Raw genomic sequence first — 10,685 nt, 5'->3', positions numbered from 1 at the left:
CCCTGTTTCTCCTTTTCTTTAGACTAGGCCAGGGGTAGGCAACCTTGGCTCTTTTAAGACTCGTGGACTTCAACTCCCAGAATTCCTGAGCCAGCCACGCTGAGGGGAAAGGGAGAGGTTTCCAAGCTGAGCCATGCTGGCTCAGGAATTCTGGGAGTTGAAGTCCACGAGTCATAAAAGAGCCAAGGTTGCCTACCCCTGGCCTAGGCCTAGGCCACGGCCACTTTATGACCTGTGGACTTCAACTCCCAGAATTCCTGAGCCAGCCACGCTGAGGGGAAAGGGAGAGGATTCCAAGCTGAGCCATGCTGGCTCGGGAATTCTGGGAGTTGAAGTCCACGAGTCATAAAAGAGCCAAGGTTGCCTACCCCTGGCCTAGGCCTAGGCTGCTTTATGACTGGTGGACTTCAACTCCCAGAATTCCTGAGCCAGCCACGCTGAGGGGAAAGGGAGAGGATTCCAAGCTGAGCCATGCTGGCTCAGGAATTCTGGGAGTTGAAGTCCACGAGTCATAAAAGAGCCAAGGTTGCCTACCCCTGGCCTAGGCTGCTTTATGACTGGTGGACTTCAACTCCCAGAATTCCTGAGCCAGCCACGCTGAGGGGAAAGGGAGAGGTTTCCATGCTGAGCCATGCTGGCTCAGGAATTCTGGGAGTTGAAGTCCACCAGTCATAAAAGAGCCAAGGTTGCCTACCCCTGGCCTAGCCAAACCCAAGTCCTGCAGCCGTTTAAAAACCAAACCAAACCAAATCTCTTAGCTCTACAGGGGCCGTTTGTGACAATTGGGCAGGAAGTTTCCAATATTATTTCCGTGAAAAGCTTTCCCTCTTTGGGAGATCGCACTTTGGGGCCAGGAAGGTGGGACGGAAAGAGCCACGAAGTCTGTGTGTACAAGCAACAAACGTCTCTCTAATGGTGGTTTAGCCCAGAAGGTCGCAGAGGAAGCGGTGAGGCTGCCGGAACACATCGAAGACGCCGGGAAGAACTTTGGCGAGCAGAAGAGGAAGTACCGTGAGTAGCCAGGTGTCCAAATAGGGACGACCAGCAGCGGCTGACTCGGCTGAGGAGCTGTTGCCCTCTTGGATACACTCAAGTACGTTGTTCGGCTGGGACTAAGCAGGGGGTGCAGGAGACGAGCAGGCCTCCGTTTTTACACTCGTGTAATCGCCGAAGGAAAAAATGGCCTTTTCCTGCTACAATTCATCTCCCCCTATATACGCAGAGAGGGATCTTTCTTCAAAGGCGTCTTTCTAACTTTTATTGTGTTCAGAAGGACAAAAACGGTTTCTATGAGAGCCTCATGCGACGGTTCGTGTTTTCTTCCTTGCCTTGGCATAAGTACAGTAGTCCTCGTCTTACAGCAACTCATTTAGTGACCGTTTGAGGTGATAAAAGCACTGAAGAAAGTGGCTTATGGCCGTTTTTCACACTCAGCCATTGCAAATCCAGACGATTGGCAACTGACTCCTATTTATGATGGTCGCAGCGTCCCTTGGTGGGCGGTCACGTGATCCCCCTTTGCGACCTTCTGACAAGCAAAGTCCATGGGGAAGTTGGATACACTTAACGACCGTTTTACTAACTTAACCACTGCAGTGATTTCTTTAACCACTGTGGCAAGAAAGGTCGTAAAACGAGGCAAAACTCACTTAACAAATGTCTCACTTAGCAAGAGAAATGTTGGGCTCAACTGTGGTCATAAGTCAAGGACTGCTGTAACACCGGTCACTTTCTGTTCTTCTGTAACCTGCTTTTCCCCAGGAAGCCAAATGCTGAAGGCAAGGATAGCCATAGCCGTAGCCTTTAGACTTATCTACCGCTTCACAGAGCTTTATAGCCCGCTCTGAGCGGTTTACAGAGTCAGCCTCTTTGCCCCCAATCACCCGGGTCCTCATTTTACTCACCTCGGAAGGACGGAAGGTTGAGCCGACTTTGAGCCGGCCGGGATCGAACTGCCGGCAGTGGGCAGAGTTTAGCCTGCAATGCTGCATTCTCACTACTGCGCCACTGGGGCTCAGATAGATAAATAGATAAAATAAAATAGAGGCCAGACTAGATGAGAACAGAACGGAATAGAGAAAGAACAGAACAGAATGGTACTAGTACCGTTAGCTAGCACTATGCAATAGATCCAGCGATTAGATTTATATCCCACTTCATAGTGCTTTACAGCACTGTGGCTCTACATCCTGAGTGGCCCCGTGTGGTGCGTCTTCTCCAGAGAGGCGGTCCTCAGCCAGGCACCCAGCTCAACTCCTAAACGGAGACTCTACACACTGTATGTGACTGTTTGCCCTCCTTTCCTTGCTCCGGTGCCCTAGAATTAGAACTGCTTGTTCCGGATCGTCCCCTTTGCCCTCACAAGGACCCAGTTCTGTCGCAGCCTATGTGAGTCTTTGTTAAGTCACAAGGACAACCCCCTCTTTTAACAAGTAGACTGGAAATGCAGGAAAAACAAACCTCTTTTATTATTATTTACAGACCTGCAAAATGTCCCAAAAGCAAATGCAAATAGAACAGGATTCAAACAGAGAATTGTTCACAGGCAAGGCAAACAGAACATGATTCCATGAAACTTGAGTCCTTTGCAAACGGTTGCCTTCAGCAGCCAGCACCCCCCACACCTTCCTTTTTTATTATGCAGCCCCAAGGCGTGGCTTCCCAATGCCTTCTCCTCCTCCCTTGGAGCCGCCCCATTGCCTCCCTCTGTCCTGCTCTTGTTGCCTGTCTGCGTTTGCGAGCATCTATGATGTCTTCCAGCTGTGAGTCCTCAGAGTTTGACTCAGCTTCCCAGCACAGCTAAGTCTGAGCTTGAGCACGAGTGGAGGGGCCAGGCTCTTCATCAGATTGTAAGTCTGGGGGCTCATCAGAGCCTTCCTCCGTCTCTGATGGCTCTCCAGGCCCCTCCTTCTCCTCCTCTGATTCCCCAGACTCAGCTGCTGGGTCCACTGGCTGACATGGATTCACAACAGACCCTTTCAGAGAGACCAGCGGTGAAACCATCTGATATACGGGGGTGGGGGCTTTTGTTCCTCCTCCCCCCTCCCAGTTACTCATTGCTTTGTATTTTTCTCTCTCTCCCCCCCATTTTATGCAGATTCCCTCTTCAGGAAAAGTCGAAAGTCTGGGACGGAGTGGCAGCCTTTTGGGAGTGGCCTCTACTACGTATCCAGGGGGAAAAAGTCCTGGTACGATGCGGAGAACTTCTGCATGTCCAGAGAGGCCCATCTGACCTCCATCCTGAGCTCTGAAGAGCAGGTGCTACGTTTCTCTTCTGCCTCTCCTGCTGCTTCCGTTCCCTGTGGGCTCCGTCCCTCTTCTGCTCTCCTTCCATTCAGATCTTGTACGGCACGAATGTTGCTGTGGCTGCTTCCCTGTTACAGGTTGCAAAGTCATCCCCGATTTTCAGCGAGAAGATCCGTCAGGGCAAAAAAAATCCCATCCTTTACCGTTTTCTATGGAGATTCTCCATCATCCGGGCCATGGTTGCCCCAAAGGTGTTTTTTTTCCCTGCCCCCCAAAAGCCAACTGGACTTTCTTGTTTTTCTCCTCTGGGGGGAAAAAACACCACAAGGAAGTCCAGTTGCCTTTTAGACGAAGCACCTTCTACTCCTCCATTGTTGTTCTCCCTCCAACAGCAGACCTGGGGGTGCCCCAAGGGGTGTTTCTGGGGGGGGGCCTCTCCAGTCAGGGAGGGCCAATGATCACCAGGCATCTTCCAGGTTCCCCTGCAATTCCTGCCGCTTCCGTGAGGCATAGTCAAGGGGAGCCCTGCTTGAAAAAGCAGGGGGGGAGAGAGCACGAAGGAAGGGGGGGCACCTTGGGGAGATTCCCTGAAGGAGGAAAGCAAGACCCCCAAGGCGCTTTTTCACGAGGCGACTGGACTTTCTTGCCTTTCTTTGAAGACGTTTCATTTCTCACCGAAGAAGCTTCTTCCGCTCTGAAACGTCTTCAAAGAAAAAGAAGAAAATGCACCAGTCGCCTCGTGAAAAGCACCTTTGGGATAACTATGACCTGGATGGCCGGGATTCTCCAGGAGTCCCTCGACTGACCCTTGGGGCAGAAGGAGGGGTGGGGAGAGCCTTTCAGATCCTCCTGCAAATGGTGTCCCTTGCCTTGAGTGGCACAAATCCTCCGTGGGTGCAACACACTTTGCGTAAAGGCGTCGGGGCTGCCTTAGCAACCTTCAGCAGCTCAGATCTTCAGGGGGCAGAAAGTCACGAGTGGAAGGCTAGATGTGTCCCCATCTAGGACAGCAAAATTATACAGGTTTCATCTGGAAAAACCCGGCTGTGATGTGTCTCCTGCAGAAGAGCTATTACAGATCTCCTGAAAAGCCTCCAGATGCTGATCACGGAAGAAAGAAACAGCTTTCCTGCACCAGAAGTGTCTCCAGACTCTTGAGTTATGGAGCGTTTACATCTTAAAGAGTTTGCATAGCTCTGCAGAGTCCAACTTTTATAGAGCGTACATAATTGCAGTCTACTTAGTGAGATCTTGATTCCTCCCAATTCACGTTCAGGCTGTCGACACCAGCGATGTGCAGAATGATCAACATTTTTATTTGCAAAAGATCAGCTAAGGAGGAATCTGGTTGACATGAATGGAGGCGGCTCATGCGGCGCCTTCAGCTGCTTGGCTAAACTGGTACAAAACCACAGAAGCCCTGAGAATCGCCACAACGACCCAGCATGAAACCAGTTCAGGTGTTGCAGGAAATCCCATGAGTATCAAAGGTCCTTCCCAGGAGGACCCCTCCCCAAATCTTTCAGACCTTTTTAAGGGTTCCCCAGAACCCTCCTCTTAAAAGGGAGGACCTGGACACGGCACAGTTCCCACAGCTGAGTTCTTCCGTGGACTGGTGGGTTCCACACGTGCATTTTGCAGGGAGACCAAGGCTGCTCCTCAAGGGGATCTGAGAATTGAGGGTCCCTGGCACTGCAAAGGGTGGGCAAAGGCTCCATCTCTTCCTTTTCCCTTGCAGAACCACGTGACCTCGCAGCTCACCCAGCCTGCCTGGATTGGCCTGACCGACGGGGGTCGAGGAAAGTGGGAATGGACCGACGGCTCCAGATTAATAGCCCAGTGAGTCTGCCAAGGCTGGGCCCCAGAGGGGCTGTTGTCACTTGTCATTAGGAGCCTCAGGACCCTCATTCTTTGCTCATAACACCAACGCATCAGGGGTCCTTCTGCCCTGTGATGGGGCAAGCTACAAACCTCTCTTTCTGAGCCTCACACAGGCTTTGTGCACAGGTTTCCCTGGCCATGGCAACGTCCACGCTTGCTGGCCTTGCTCTGTGCTGCTCAGGTGAGGTTTTGACACACGAACTAGGATGGTTCTCATGAATGAAAGTAAATATATGTGTCCCAGAATAATGTTGCAGGATCAAATCTGAGTCAGTCATACTGCAATGAACAAGGGCATGCATTCAGTTTCATAGCTATTACTATTGTTGGCTGAGCAGGGACAAAAATAGCCAGGGAAATGATTGAAGCCTGCGAACTGGGCCCCTTATCAGTCAATAGCAGTGCTGATTTACCACCAGCCTATCGGGTACTTAGCTGAGGGTGCAGGGGCACAAGGAGGCATCAATTAATGACTTAATAGCCAGCCATCAATACCCCAATTAACAGTTAAAAGCGACACACAACCAGGAACTATATCAATGCAACATGTCGAACGGCCCAGTGCGCACATTCTGGAAGGAGAGAAGTTCCTTGAGGATGGGCTCCAGCATGACCTCAAAGCTTGGAAGAATAAACCTTTGGTCCCGGTGACTCAGGTTGGATCCTGCAAGGATTGTTCTTGCATTTTCATAATGTCATGTGAAAGTCCTGCAGAACGTTCGAGAAGGTATTGCCTTGCCCCTCCTCTAACAAAATTGTCTTGTCCAAACAGCAGGCTGTGGAGAATTTCAAGGACTTGGGAAACCTACCCATTTTGCAACCAAAAATAATTAAAAAATTCAAGGCTAATGAAAACCAGGGAGGGAGTCAGCGTGAGGCCACGGTGTCTCCAGAAATGGGATTGCCGAGTGACTCTCTCCCATTCCCAGAGAATGGGACATGCAAGGGACATGCAAGATCCATTCTGTCCGGTGGCTGTTTCTGGGGACATCTGCAAAGGGGGGGGGGGTTTCAAAGAAATCACGTCCACAAGATAGAGCTTTCTTTTGGGGGGCATTTGTCCATGTGGACACCCTGGAACTCAATTCCCTGAGTCGAGAAAGGGGGAAGAGAGTATTGTGAAAGACTGGGGTTTCAGCAACAGGGGAGAGGTTTCTGAGCAATGGGCACTGCCTGCCCGTTTACACTGGCATGGCCACTAGGGATGGCCGTCTCTGCATGTCCCCCTCAGTCTTCCTTGGGTGTAAAATGGGCCTCTTCCCTCCTCTCTCTCTCTCTCCAAGGTTCTGGTCTCAGGGCCATCCCAGCCGCTCGGAACGCCCTGGAGACGGAAACCAAGGCTGCACAATTATCGTCCCGTCGTCTAAAGGGCCGAACTGGAACGAGGTTGACTGCAACCAGCTGCATAGATGGGTCTGCAAAAGAACTCTGGGCGCTGAGGAGCCCCAAATACGCCAAACACATTGACCGGAGCCGATGAGGTGGACTCCGAAAATGTTCACTGGAGGTGTGTGACAAGCCCCACCAAGTATATCTGATCAGGAAGAGGCCGTGGACAGATTCTTTTCTCCGAGCGTAGCTCCTCCAGCCGAGAGATGGGAGAGAGGCTGGTTTTATGTGGCCTTTTTGTGTCCAGGTGTGGCCTTTTTTCAGAGCAGAGCCAGCCGGACGGCGTTTGGAGGGATGTTGTAATTCTGGCCTTGAGGCTAATCCAGGCCCAAAAAAGCTACAGAGGGAGCGGATGGGGACTCTCCTGGCTCAGCAATCAGCTGTTATCTCTACCGAGAAGATTTCCCCAAGGAATGAGGGGCGACCTGACTCATCTCTCACCCCATTGGTCGCCAGGGTGGATTCCGCTGAGGGGCCTGGCTGGCTGGCCTCTTCCTCCCTCACTGCCCCATGTGCGTCTCTCCCAAAGCTCTGCACTCGGAGGGGGAGGATGACCACCCCAGATTGAAGGGGTGCACCAATCTTCGGTTGGGGGGAGACGATAGCTGCGCCCCCCCCCCTTTGCTGGAAGCTCCAAAGAGGCAGAAAGCCCAGGGCATCCTGGCAATTTGCGGTGCCCCAGCGGCACACTTCGAAAGGCACAGCCTGTCAAGGCGTTAATATAGACTTCTTGCTAGAAGCTGCTAGGAGAGTCCAAAGATTTTGTGCTGCAGAAATTGAGCAACAAGCACAATAGAAGTAAAATAGGAGAAGACACGCAGGTCCTGGAACGAGAAGTTGGAAAAGCAGGCTGGGGGAAGGGAGGGCCCAATCACATCCGTCTCTTTCCCAAGAAAACTTCCTGGACGTGTCCATAAGTCCCCCAGACGTCAACCTCAGCTCTAAAGAAATGACCTCAGCTTTCCCAGCTCTCAGCCCACCCAGAGACGCCATAATGCAGAACAAAGACTGCACCTCTAGAGAAGACTGCAAGAGGAATGCTTTCCTTCCTTCCTTCCTTCCTTCCTTCCTTCCTTCCTTCCTTCCTTCCTTCCTTCCTTCTTCCCCTCCCTCCTTCCCTCCTTCCTTCCCCTCCTTCCCCCTCTCTCCCCCTTCCTTCCTTCCTTCCTTCCTTCCTTCCTTCCTTCCTTCCTTCCTTCCTTCCTTCCCCTCCTTCCCCTTCTCTCCTTCTTCCTTCCTTCCTTTCCCTCCCTCCCTTTCTTCCTTCCTCGCCACTTTTCTCATCAAAGTAAAGAAAGTTCAAAACTAAGAATCGTTGTATAAAGAAAGCATTAAAACGTCTCACAAACCATTTTTTAAAAAACGGTGTCTGAGAATTTCAAAGAACGCACAAAATAATGTCACGCCTCCAGGCCTTTCCGCACTCCCTGACCCCAATCTGTGGGGCAACTGCCAGATCTCGGCATTTCCCCAAAGGCCGGCAGGGTGGAACCTATCCTGATCTTGGTGCCAAGCGGGTCCGGAGGGCCATGACTGGAAAGGCCCGTTTCCTGGGTCCCACAGAGACCCTTCTTTAAGTGCCCCTCCCTCTGGGTCCAACCGAGCGGGCAGAGACCACCGGAGGGAGACGAAGCTGTGGGTGTTTGGGCCCCGTACCATAGAGGGCTCCGCAGGGGATACGCAGCACTCTGAATTCTCATTTGGCGCAGGAAGTCCAGCCTCGCCCCCTGCTGGCGGGGTCCGGTGCTTCCTCCTCTTCGGTTGAACCTCCACGGGAAGCTAGATGGGATCATCCCTCATCAAGGGCTGAGATACCATCGGTGTGCTGATGACACCCAGCCGCCTCTCTCGGTCCGTGGTGGCTGAAGTGAACGGACCCTTGGCCAGGTGGAAGGGATCTGCGACTGGAGTCTTCGGGTCGTGGAGAGTTGCCGGGTTTGCTTTGGGGTTCAATTCCAGCCTGTCCCCTTCAAGTCCCTTCATGGCTCGGGTCCGGATGATTGGCAGGACTGTCTTTCCCCAGTTACCTCTCCTTGACCCAGAGAGGTCCACTCCGTAGCGCGAGAAAGGGGAAGGGCCTTCTCCGTGGTGGCTCCCTCCCTCCCCTCCCCATGGAGATCAGACCAGCCCCCTCCTCGAGTGGCTTCCAAACGGCCTTTGGTTTTGCCAGAGGGTCTGAAAGTCGCAGGTCGAATGGAGCCCATCAGGCGGCTTGTCTGAATGTTCTCACCAGGAAGTGGCGGTTGATTGGCTCCTTGCATTTGGGGCTTTCACGCCTGGGAGGGCCTGGAGTCCCTGTGAGCGAGTAGAGCGGCCATCTACATCCCTTTAGTAAGTAAGTAAATAAATAGCATTCCCCCAAGATTTTGGGGGTCTCAGCTGGAGGAAGGAGGGGCAGGAGAGGGTCTGTGGGGACCAGGCCCTGTAGGGCTTTCAGCTCAAACCCAGTTTTATAAACTGATCCTGGAAGCCAAAGGGAAGGCAGCGCATTGGACAATTGTGTTTTGTGTTCACAATTTGTGCCATTGTGCATTGTGCTGAAATAGGGCAAGGTCGGAAGAGGTGGAGAGACCTGGCCCAGAGAATTGCCAAAGGTCGGACATGACTGAATGGATAATATCATCATCATCATCATCATCATCATCACCACCACCACCACCATCCTGTTGAATTCTGGACCAAATGAAGTTCCTTAATGGTCTTCAAGGACAGCCCCACATATAGTGATGACTGCAGAAGTCCAGCAGATAGAAAGAATCTGTGTGTGTGTGTGTGTGTGCGCGCACCTTTGAGTCAGTCTGGACTCCTGGCAACTATGGGAAAGTCCACGTGGCCTTCTTGGCCTTCGCCATGCCTCCTTCTTCCTGGGTTGAGAGACAGAAACTGGCCCAAAGTCACCAGCTGCCCTTATTGTCTAAGGCAGAACTAGAACTCTCTGGCTCCTGGTTTCTCCCTACAGCAAACAGGCTCTCCAGAGTCGCCACTTTGTGCTACGTAGCAACTAAGGTCATAAAAGAGCCAAGATTGCCTACCCCTGAACTAGACCTACCCAATTCCTGCAACCATTCTTTATATGTTCTGTTCCAGCCTACAACCGGCCCTGTTTGAATGTCAGGGAAAAACCCCTTTTTATAGTCAACAGGCTGGAAAAAAACCCAACCAAATTTATTTACAAAGAGTTCAAACAAAAGTTAAACAAAAAGTTCAAACAAGACTTAAACGAAAAGTTCAAACAAGAGTTAAACAAGAATAACAGACCAGGACTCTAGCAGAAGATCTTCAAATGGTTGCCTTCAGCAACCAGCACCTCCCACACCTTCCTCTTTTATCAGCAGTCCCAAGGGGTGGCTTCTAATTGCCTTCTCCTGAGTTGCCTCATTGCTTTCCTCTGTTCTGTTCTGCTAGATTGCATCCTTCTTCTAGCATCCCTGAACAGAGCTAGCTGTGGATCATCTTCTTCCAATCCCTCATGCTCACACAGCTGGGTCTGAGGAGGAACAAGACAGGAGGGGCCAGTCTGAGAGTTCTGCAGTGCATCAGAACCTTCCTCTGACACCAAAGGCTCTCCAAACCCCTCCTCCTCCTCCTCCTCCTCTTCAGAATCATCCGACTCTGTTGCCGGAATTACAGTGGACGCTGAAACACAAAAGGCCAGGCCAGAGGTGTGAGAGCTACTATGGGACGCCAACGGTTGCTCCTCCAGGACTGTCTTCTCTGCACTGCCATCACAATCCACCCACAGCTGTGCTTTGCTGAGGACCCGCAGCAGCCAATCAGCAGGCTGCTTAGGTCACAGGGCAGGGAGGGGGGGTGCTTCAGCTGGGGAGAGAAAGCAAGCAAGCCAGGCCAGAGGAAAGAGGGGCCACTCCATCCAGATGACAACGTGTGCAGAAGTCAAGTGACAAAAGAGCCAAGAACAACAACTTACCTAAGGAGATTGTCAACGAGGAGGTACAGATTACCCAAAAGGTTCCTTGTTGATTGGCCAGGACAATCAACATCTTGAGTTGCCCCCCCCCCCAAAATCCTGGAGTAATCAGAGCAGCTCAGGAAGTGAAGATGTTACACATAGACAAAGCGAGAAGTGCCGGGGTCCCTATTCTGGATCAACCCTAGCAGGATAAGACACATTGCAGAAGCCCTGAGAGGGAGGAATGAGTGACATGCAA

General features: G+C 51.8%; 1 long non-coding RNA gene across 1 annotated transcript; it reads left to right on the top strand.

The window, feature by feature from the left end:
• Positions 1 to 790: 790 nt before the first annotated feature.
• Positions 791 to 7,851, top strand: LOC310643026. The gene is made up of 4 exons (XR_014493005.1): positions 791 to 1,011; positions 3,098 to 3,254; positions 4,985 to 5,085; positions 6,411 to 7,851. It is a non-coding gene; the product is annotated as an uncharacterized lncRNA (long non-coding RNA).
• The last annotated feature ends 2,834 nt before the right edge of the window (positions 7,852 to 10,685 follow it).

The sequence above is a fragment of the Vipera ursinii genome (genome assembly GCF_947247035.1).
Source record: "Vipera ursinii genome assembly, chromosome: 7".
Taxonomy (NCBI): domain Eukaryota; kingdom Metazoa; phylum Chordata; class Lepidosauria; order Squamata; family Viperidae; genus Vipera; species Vipera ursinii.
This window is presented reverse-complemented; position numbering and strand designations above follow the sequence as displayed.